Raw genomic sequence first — 11035 nt, forward strand, 5'->3', positions numbered from 1 at the left:
GGTTCAAACAGTGTGAGATACACCCTCTACACACAGGGGTTTGATTCAGGCATTTGAAATACAGCATTTTTGGGCAAAGAAATCTTTAATTTTGGCCTACACTGTTTCAGACCGTGTGAGATGCACCCTCTATATACAGGGGTTTAATTCAAACATTTGAAATACAGAATTTAAAATATAGGTATTTGAAATACAGCATTTTGGGCAATGAAATCTTTAATTCAGGTCTACACTTGTTTTGTCCGTTTAAGATACACCCTCTATATACAGGGTTTCATTCAGGAATTTGAAATACAGCCATTTGAAATACACCCATTTTGGGCAAAGAAATATTTTATTCAGGCCTACACTGGTTCAGACTGTGTGAGATGCACCCTTTATATACAGGGGTTAGATTCAGGCATTTGAAATACAGCCATTTGGTGCACCAATATTGTGTTCAGGAATACACTGGTTCAGGCCATGTGAGATACACCCTCTACATACAGGGGTTTTATTCAGGCATTTGAAATACAGCAATTGAAATATAGGTATTTGAAATACAGCCAGTTTGGGCAATGAAATAGTTGATTCAGGCCTACACGTGTTCAGGCCGTTTGAGATACATCCAATACATACAGGGGTTTGATTCAGACATTTGAAATACAGCCATTTGAAATACAGCCATTTTGGGCAAATAAATATTTATTCAGGCCTACACTGGTTCAGACCGTGTGAGATACACACTTTACATACAGGGGTTTGATTCAGGAATTTGAAATACAGCCATTTGGTGCACCAATAATGAATTTTAGGCCTACACTGGTTCAGACAGTGTGAGATACTCCCTCTACATAAAGGTGTTTGATTCAGGCATTTGAAATACAGCCATTTTGTGAAAATAAATCTTTAAGTCAGCCCTACGCTGATTCAGGCCATGTTAAATACGCCCCTACATACATGGGTTTGATTCAGGCATTTGAAATACAGACATTTTGGGCAAAGAAATCTTTAATTCAGGCCTATAATGGTTGATGCCGTGTGAGATAAACCCTCTACACACAGGGGTTTAATTAACCACTTCAACCACCCTAGCTGAAACCCCCTTAATGACCAGGCCACTTTTTACACTTCTGCACTACACTACTTTCTTTCTTTATTGCTCGTTCATGCAACTTACCACCTAAATTAATTTTACCTCCTTTTCTTCTCACTAATAGAGCTTTCATTTGGTGGTATTTCATTGCTGCTGACATTTTTACTTTTTTGTTATTAATCGAAATTTAACAATTTTTTTGCAAAAAAATGACATTTTTCACTTTCAGTTGTAAAATTTTTCAAAAAAAAAAACGACATCCATATATAAATTTTTCGATAAATTTATTGTTCTACATGTCTTTGATAAAAAATAATAATGTTTGGGTAAAAAAAAAAAAATGGTTTGGGTAAAAGTTATAGCGTTTACAAACTATGGTACAAAAATGTGAATTTCCGCTTTTTGAAGCAGCTCTGACTTTCTGAGCACCTGTCATGTTTCCTGAGGTTCTACAATGCCCAGACAGTACAAACACCCCACAAATGACCCCATTTTGGAAAGTAGACACGCCAAGGTATTCACTGATGGGCATAGTGAGTTCATAGAACTTTTTATTTATTGTCACAAGTTAGCGGAAAATGATGATTTTTTTTTTTTTTTTACAAAGTCTCATATTCCACTAACTTGCGACAAAAATAAAAACTTCCATGAACTCACTATGCCCATCACAAAATACCTTGGGGTGTCTTCTTTCCAAAATCGGGTTACTGTGGGGTAGTTATACTGCCCTGGCATTTTAGGAGCCCAGATACGTGAGAAGTAGTTTGAAATCAAAATTTGTAAAAAATGACCGGTGAAATCCAAAAAGTGCTCTTTGGAATGTGTGCCCCTTTGCCCACCTAGGCTGCAAAAAAGTGTCACACATCTGGTATTGCCATACTCAGGAGAAGTTGGAGAATGTGTTTTGGGGTGTCATTTTACATATACCCATGCTGGGTGAGAGAAATATCTTGGCAAACAACGACTTTTCCCATTTTTTTATACAAAGTTGGCATTTGACCAAGATATTTATCTCACCCAGCATGGGTATATGTAAACTGACATCCCAAAACACATTCCCCAATTCTCCTGAGTACGGCGATACCACATGTGTGACACTTTTTTGCAGCCTAGATGCGTATAGCGGCCCAAATTTCTTTTAGGAGGGCATTTTTAGACATTTGGATCCCAGACTTCTTCTCACGCTTTCGGGCCCCTAAAATGCCAGGGCAGTATAAGTACCCCACATGTGACCCCATTTTGGAAAGAAGACACCCCAAGGTATTTAATGAGGGGCATGGCGAGTTGATAGAATTTTTTTTTTTGGCACAAGTTAGCAGAAATTGATTTTTTTTTGTATTTTCTCACAAAGTCTCCCTTTCTGCTAACTTGGGACAAAAATTTCAATCTTTCATGGACTCAATATGTCCCTCACGGAATACCTTGGGATGTCTTCTTTCCGAAATGGGGTCACATGTGGGGTATTTATACTGCCCTGGCATTTTAGGGGCCCTAAAGCGTGAGAAGAAGTCTGGAATATAAATGTCAAAAAAAATTTACGCATTTGGATTCCGTGAGGGGTATGGTGAGTTCATGTGAGATTTTATTTTTTGACACAAGTTAGTGGAATATGAGACTTTGTAAGAAAAAAAAAAAAAAATATTTCCGCTAACTTGGGCCAAAAAAATGTCTGAATGGAGCCTTACAGGGGGGTGATCAATGACAGGGGAGCCTTACAGGGGGGGTGATCAATGACAGGGGGGTGATCAGGGAGTGTATATTGGGTGATCACCCCCCTGTTATTGATCACCCCCCTGTAAGGCTCCATTCAGACGTCCGTATGTGTTTTGCGGATCCGATCCATGTATCCGTGGATCCGTAAAAATCATACAGACGTCTGAATGGAGCCTTACAGGGGGGTGATCAATGACAGGTGGGTGATCAGGGAGTCTATATGGGGTGATCAGGGGTTCATAAGGGGTTAATAAGTGACAGGGGGGGGTGTAGTGTAGTGTAGTGGTGTTTGGTGCTACTTTACACAGCTACCTGTGTCCACTGGTGCTCGATCCAAACAAAAGGGACCACCAGAGGACCAGGTAGCAGGAATGTTAGACGCTGTTATCAAAACAGCGTCTAATATACCTGTTAGGGGTTAAAAAAATTGCATCTCCAGCCTGCCAGCGAACGATCGCCGCTGGCAGGCTGGAGATCCACTTGCTTACCTTCCGATCCTGTGTGCACGCGTTCACAGGAAATCTCGGCTCGCGCGAGATGACGCAGATCTGCGTGAAATCTTTAATTCAGGCCTACACTTTTTTTGTCCGTGTAAGATACTCCCTCTATATACAGGGTTTCATTCAGGAATTTGAAATACAGCCATTTTGGGCAAAGAAATATTTTATTCAGGCCTTCACTGGTTCAGACCGTGTGGGATGCACCCTTTATATACAGGGGTTAGATTCAGGCATTTGAAATACAGCCATTTGGTGCACCAATATTGAGTTCAGGCCTACACTGGTTCAGGCCATGTGAGATACAACCTCTACATACAGGGGTTTTATTCAGGCATTTGAAATACAGCAATTGAAATATAGATATTTGAAATACAGCCAGTTTGGGCAATGAAATAGTTGATTTAGGCCTACACTTGTACAGGCCATGCCAGATACATTCACTATACAGTGTTTTGATTCAGACATTTGAAATACAGCCATTTTGGGCGAAGAAATCTATAATTTAGGCCTACACTGTAACAGACCGTGTGAGATACACCCTCTACATACAGTGGTTTAATTAAGGCATTTGAAATACAGCCATTTTGTGAAAATAAATCTTTAAATCAGGCCTACACTGATTCAGGCCGTGTTCAATACACCCTCTACTTACAAGGGTTGGATTAAGCCATTTGAAATACATCCATTTTGTGCAATAAATTCTTTATAGGCCTACACTGGATCAGGCCGTGTGATATACACCCTCTACATAAAGGGGTTTGATTCATGCATTTGAAATAAAGCCATTTTGGGCAAAGAAATCTTTAATTCAGGCCTACACTGGTTCATGCCGCGTGGGATAAACCCTCTTCACACAGGGGTTTAATTAAGGCATTTGAAATATAGCCATTTTGAGCTAATAAATCTTTAATTCAGGCCTACATTGGTTCAGACCGTGTGAGATACACCCTCTACATACAGATGTTTAATTCAGGCATTAAAGACTTTTTTTCTCACAAAATGGCAGTTTTTTAGGCCTACACTTGTTCAGACAGTGCGAGATACACCTTCTACATACAGGGGTTTGATTCAGGTATTTGAAATACAGCCATTTTGTGCAAATAAATCTTTCAATCAGGCCTACACTGGTTGAGGCCGTGTGAGATACGCCCTCCACTTACAGGGGTTTGATTCAGTCATTTGAAATACAGCCATTTTGGACAGACATTTTTTCATTCAGGCCTACACTGGTTTAGACAGTGTGAGATACAACCTCTACATACAGGAGTTTGATTCAGGCATTTGAAATACAGCCATTTCAAATACAGCCATTTTGTGCAAAGAAATCTTTAAATCAGGCCTATACTGGTTTAGGCCGTGTGAAATACACCCTCTACATACAGGGGTTTGATTCAGACATTTGTAATACAGTTTGAGGAAAAAGATTTTTATCCCATAGGGAGGCGCCACTCTTAAGGTAGTTGTCTGCACAATTGCTTAAAAAATATACTATTATATATTTATAAAAAATAATATTCATAAAATGACTTTATCAAACTGAAAATAAGATATTTAGTAGATATTTAGCCAGTGGTATATAAACCAAATCTGTATAATAAAACATATCACCCAATTAAGCATATTAGGTGATATGCATCTCTGTAATGAGAAGGGGTGTGGTCTAATGACATCAACACCCTATAACAGGTGTACATAATTATTAGGCAACTTCCTTTCCTTTGGCAAAATGGGTCAAAAGAAGGACTTGACAGGCTCAGAAAAGTCAAAAATAGTGAGATATCTTGCAGAGGGATGCAGCACTCTTAAAATTGCAAAGCTTCTGAAGCGTGATCATCGAACAATCAAGCGTTTCATTCAAAATAGTCAACAGGGTCGCAAGAAGCGTGTGGAAAAACCAAGGCGCAAAATAACTGCCCATGAACTGAGAAAAGTCAAGCGTGCAGCTGCCAAGATGCCACTTGCCACCAGTTTGGCCATATTTCAGAGCTGCAACATCACTGGAGTGCCCAAAAGCACAAGGTGTGCAATACTCAGAGACATGGCCAAGGTAAGAAAGGCTGAAAGACGACCACCACTGAACAAGACACACAAGCTGAAACGTCAGGACTGGGCCAAAAAATATCTCAAGACTGATTTTTCTAAGGTTTTATGGACTGATGAAATGAGAGTGAGTCTTGATGGGCCAGATGGCTGGATTGGTAAAGGGCAGAGAGCTCCAGTCCGACTCAGACGCCAGCAAGGTGGAGGTGGAGTACTGGTTTGGGCTGGTATCATCAAAGATGAGCTTGTGGGGCCTTTTCGGGTTGAGGATGGAGTCAAGCTCAACTCCCAGTCCTACTGCCAGTTTCTGGAAGACACCTTCTTCAAGCAGTGGTACAGGAAGAAGTCTGCAAGGTAAGAAAAACATGATTTTCATGTAGGACAATGCTCCAGCACATGCGTCCAAGTACTCCACAACATGGCTGGCAAGAAAGGGTATAAAAGAAGAAAATCTAATGACATGGCCTCCTTGTTCACCTGATCTGAACCCCAATGAGAACCTGTGGTCCATCATCAAATGTGAGATTTACAAGGAGGGAAAACAGTCCACCTCTCTGAACAGTGTCTGGGAGGCTGTGGTTGCTGCTGCACGCAATGTTGATGGTGAACAGATCAAAACACTGACAGAATCCATGGATGGCAGGCTTTTGAGTGTCCTTGCAAAGAAAGGTGGCTATATTGGTCACTGATTTGTTTTTGTTTTGTTTTTGAATGTCAGAAATGTATATTTGTGAATGTTGAGATGTTATATTGGTTTCACTGGTAAAAATAAATAATTGAAATGGGTATATATTAGTTTTTTGTTAAGTTGCCTAATAATTATGTACAGTAATAGTCACCTGCACACACAGATATCCCCCTAAAACTAAAAACAAACTAAAAATTACTTCCCAAAATATTCAGCTTTGATATTAATGAGCTTTTTGGGTTCATTGAGAACATGGTTGTTGTTCAATAATAAAATTAATCCTCAAAAATACAACTTGCCTAATAATTCTGCACTTCCTGTATATATATATATATATATATATATATATATATATATATATATATATATATACCAACTATTGATACCCCCCCAAAAAAAAAAACAGATATCAAAACAGGAACATGGATAGACAAAATTCTACATAGTACTAATAAATATATTTTAACAAATTTATTTATTTATTGTTATATATATATATATATATATATATATATATATATACATGCTTCTTTTTTATATATACATGCTTCTTTTTCTTGTCTATTAGATTCTCCCTTTCTGATTTTAATTTTCTACATATATATCAGATCCCTCTCACTGATGTCGTAGTATTCTTCTATATTTATATTTTTCTATATTTATATTTATTTATATATATATTTTATTTCAAATACTTGTACTAATATACTTTATGTCCATTTACTTTATATGAGCATATACAATTGCCTATTTTAGCCATTGTTTAACTTGTTAGAACTCCCCACCTTTGTACCTTCCCTACGCCTAGCAACTATTACATATAGGAAGTAGCTCTAGTCCAGCCATCTGCGTTCCACTAACCGGAAGTGGGCGGGGACTCGGATACATTATCGAGCCAACGTATTATACAGTTATTCTTTTCAAGCAAGTTTACCTCCAATCTGTATTTCCTATGTCCTTAACCACTTCAGCCCCGCTAGGTGAAACCCCCTTCATGACCAGAGCACTTTTTACACTTCGGCACTACACTCCTTTCACCGTTTATCGCTCGGTCATGCAACTTACCACCCAAATGAATTTTACCTCCTTTTCTTCTCACTAATGGAGCTTTCATTTGGTGGTATTTCATTGCTGCTGGCATTTTTACTTTTTTTGTTATTAATCAAAATGTAACGATTTTTTTGCAAAAAAATGACATTTTTCACTTTCAGCTGTAAAAGTTTGCAAAAAAAACGACATCCATATATAAATTTTTCGCCAAATTTATTGTTCTACATGTCTTTGATAAAAAAAAAAATGTTTGGGCAAAAAAAAAAAAATGGTTTGGGTAAAAGTTATAGCATTTACAAACTATGGTACAAAAATGTGAATTTCCGCTTTTTGAAACAGCTCTGACTTTCTGAGCACCTGTCATGATTCCTGAGGTTCTACAATGCCCAAACAGTAGAAAACCCCCACAAATGACCCTATTTCGGAAAGTAGACACCCTAAGGTATTCGCTGATGGGCATAGTGAGTTCATAGAACTTTTTATTTTTTGTCACAAGTTAGCGGAAAATGATGATGATTTTATTTTTTTTATTTTTTCTTACAAAGTCTCATATTCCACTAACTTGCGACAAAAAATAAAACATTCTAGGAACTCACCATGCCCCTCACAGAATACCTTGGGGTGTCTTCTTTCCAAAATGGGGTCACTTGTGGGGTAGTTATACTGCCCTGGCAATTTAGGGGCCCAAATGTGTGAGAAGAACTTTGCAATCAAAATGTGTAAAAAATGACCGGTGAAATCCAAAAGGTGCACTTTGGAATATGCGCCCCTTTGCCCACCTTGGCAGCAAAAAAGTGTGACACATCTGGTATCGCCGTACTCAGGAGAAGTTGGGGAATGTGTTTTGGGGTGTCATTTTACATATACCCATGCTGGGTGAGAAAAATATCTTGGTCAAATGCCAACTTTGTATAAAAAAATGGGAAAAGTTGTCTTTTGCCAAGATATTTCTCTCATCCAGCATGGGTATATGTAAAATGACACCCCAAAACACATTCCCCAACTTCTCCTGAGTACGGCGATACCAGATGTGTCACACTTATTTGCAGCCAAGGTGGGCAAAGGGGCACATATTCCAAAGTGCACCTTTCAGATTTTGCAGGCCATTTTTTACACATTTTGATTGCAAGGTACTTCTCACACATTTGGGCCCCTAAATTGCCAGGGCAGTATAACTACGCCACAAGTGACCCCATTTTGGAAAAAAGACACCCCAAGGTATTCCGTGAGGGGCATGGCGAGTTCCTAGAATTTTTTTTTTTTTGTCACAAGTTAGCGGAAAATGATGATTTTTTTTTTTCTCTTTTTTCCTTACAAAGTCTCATATTCCACTAACTTGCGACAAAAAATAGAAAAATTCTAGGAACTCGCCATGCCCCTCACGGAATACCTTGGGGTGTCTTCTTTCCAAAATGGGGTCACTTGTGGCGTAGTTATACTGCCCTGGCAATTTAGGGGCCCATATGTGTGAGAAGTACTTTGCAATCAAAATCTGTAAAAAATGACCGGTGAAATCCGAAAGGTGCACTTTGGAATATGTGCCCCTTTGCCCACCTTGGCATAAAAAAAGTGTCACACATCTGGTATCGCCGTACTCAGGAGAAGTTGGGGAATGTGATTTGGGGTGTCATTTTACATATACCCATGCTGGGTGAGAGAAATATCTTGGCAAAAGACAACTTTTCCCATTTTTTTATACAAAGTTGGCATTTGACCAAGATATTTTTCTCACCCAGCATGGGTATATGTAAAATGACACCCCAAAACACATTCCACAACTTCTCCTGAGTACGGCGATACCAGATGTGTGACACTTTTTTGCAGCCTAGATGCGCAAAGGGGCCCAAATTCCTTTTAGGAGGGCATTTTTAGACATTTGTCCCCAGACTTCTTCTCACACTTTCAGGCCCCTAAAAAGCCAGGGCAGTATAAATACCCCACATGTGACCCCACTTTGGAAAGAAGACACCCCAAGGTATTCAATGAGGGGCATGGCGAGTTCCTAGAATTTTTTTTTTTTTGCATAAGTTAGCGGATATTGATTTTTTTTTGTTTTTTTTCTCACAAAGTCTCACTTTCCGCTAACTTAGGACAAAAATTTCAATCTTTCATGGACTCAATATGCCCCTCACGGAATACCTTGGGGTGTCTTCTTTCCGAAATGGGGTCACATGTGGGGTATTTATACTGCCCTGGCTTTTTAGGGGCCCTAAAGCGTGAGAAGAAGTCTGGAATATAAATGTCTAAAAATGTTTACGCATTTGGATTCCGTGAGGGGTATGGTGCGTCCATGTGAGATTTTATTTTTTTACACAAGTTAGTAGAACATGGGGGGGGAGGGGTGATCAATGACAGGGGGGTGATCACCCATATAGACTCCCTGTCACTGATCACCCCCCTGTAAGGCTCCATTCAGACATCCGCATGATTTTTTACGGATCCATGGATACATGGATCGGATCCACAAAACGCATGCGGACGTCTGAATGGAGCCTTACAGGGGGGTTATCAATGACAGGGGGTGATCAGGGTGATCACCCCCCTGTCACTGATCACCCCTCCTGTAAGGCTCCATTCAGACATCCGCATGATTTTTTACGGATCCATGGATACATGGATCGGATCCACAAAACGCATGCGGACGTCTGAATGGAGCCTTACAGGGGGGTTATCAATGACAGGGGGTGATCAGGGTGATCACCCCCCTGTCAATGATCACCCCCCCTGTAAGGTTCCATTCAGACATCCGCATGATTTTTTACGGATCCATGGATACATGGATCGGATCCACAAAACGCATGCGGACGTCTGAATGGAGCCTTACAGGGGGGTTATCAATGACAGGGGGTGATCAGGGTGATCACCCCCCTGTCACTGATCACCCCCCCTGTAAGGCTCCATTCAGACATCCGCATGATTTTTTACGGATCCATGGATACATGGATACATGGATCGGATCCACAAAACGCATGCGGACGTCTGAATGGAGCCTTACAGGGGGGTTATCAATGACAGGGGGTGATCAGGGTGATCAGGGTGATCACCCCCCTGTCACTGATCACCCCCCTGTAAGGCTCCATTCAGACATCCGCATGATTTTTTACGGATCCATGGATACATGGATCGGATCCACAAAACGCATGCGGACGTCTGAATGGAGCCTTACAGGGGGGTTATCAATGACAGGGGATGATCAGGGTGATCACCCCCCTGTCACTGATCACCCCCCCCCCCTGTAAGGCTCCATTCAGACATCCGCATGATTTTTTACGGATCCATGGATACATGGATCGGATCCGTAAAAATCATGCGGACGTCTGAATGGAGCCTTACAGGGGGGTGATCAATGACAGGGGGGTGATCAATGACAGGGGGTGATCAGGGAGTGTATATGGGTGATCACCCGCCTGTCATTGATCACCCCCCTGTAAGGCTCCATTCAGACGTCCGTATGCTTTTTGCGGATCCGTTCCATGTATCCGTGGATCCGTAAAAATCATACGGACGTCTGAACGGAGCCTGACAGGGGGGTGATCAATGACAGGGCGGTGATCAATGACAGGGGGGTGATCAGGGAGTTTATATGGGGTGATCATGGGTGATCAGGGGTTTATAAGGGGTTAATAAGTGACGGGGGGGTGTAGTGTAGTGTAGTGTGGTGTTTGGTGCGACTGTACTGACCTACCTGAGTCCTCTGGTGGTCGATCCTAACAAAAGGGACCACCAGAGGACCAGGTAGGAGGTATATTAGACGCTGTTATGAAAACAGCGTCTAATATACCTGTTAGGGGTTAAAAAATTCGGATCTCCAGCCTGCCAGCGAGCGATCGCCGCTGGCAGGCTGGAGATCCACTCGCTTACCTTCCGTTCCTGTGAGCGCGCGCGTTCACAGGAAATCTCGCGTCTCGCGAGAAGACGCGTATATGCGTCCAGGAGGAATAAAGCAACCACCTCCCGGACGCATATACG

The sequence above is a fragment of the Bufo gargarizans genome, chromosome 6 (genome assembly GCF_014858855.1).
Source record: "Bufo gargarizans isolate SCDJY-AF-19 chromosome 6, ASM1485885v1, whole genome shotgun sequence".
Taxonomy (NCBI): Eukaryota; Metazoa; Chordata; class Amphibia; order Anura; family Bufonidae; genus Bufo; species Bufo gargarizans.